Raw genomic sequence first — 498 nt, 5'->3', positions numbered from 1 at the left:
GTAAGTAATTTTAATGTAAGATGCTGGAAGCATAGTCATTTGGAGCAAGAAATAGCAAGTGCGACAGGATTACTGAGTAATTGTTTTCCCCTCAGAGCCTTTAAGAGGGAAAGAAAAAGGAGAAAACAGAAACAGCTTAACTCACCAAAAATCAAACCACTGCATTTCCCTCTTAGTCACTGTGTTTTGGGATGAAAGACCGAAGATTATATCAGTACAATAAAAGCTCCCTCTGTCATAAGCAGTACACTATTCAAAAAGAAAAACCCCAAAACCCCAAAGAAACAAACAAAAAACCAAACCCACCAAAAAACCCCGCAGACTTAGCCCAGCATCAGAAGCAGTAGAAGTTAGAGCAGGTAGAGGTGTAGAGTATGAGGAGGGAGAGGGAAGGGTTAAAGGCATTATCGCAGCCATTAGAAGGAAAAGTTGTAGCAATACAAGCACAGTAGACTTCTCTTTCCCCCCCCCCCCCCCCCTTCTTTCCCCTACTCCTCT

This window comes from Anomalospiza imberbis, chromosome 1 (genome assembly GCF_031753505.1).
Source record: "Anomalospiza imberbis isolate Cuckoo-Finch-1a 21T00152 chromosome 1, ASM3175350v1, whole genome shotgun sequence".
NCBI lineage: Eukaryota > Metazoa > Chordata > Aves > Passeriformes > Viduidae > Anomalospiza > Anomalospiza imberbis.
Note: the sequence above shows the minus strand (reverse complement) of the source record.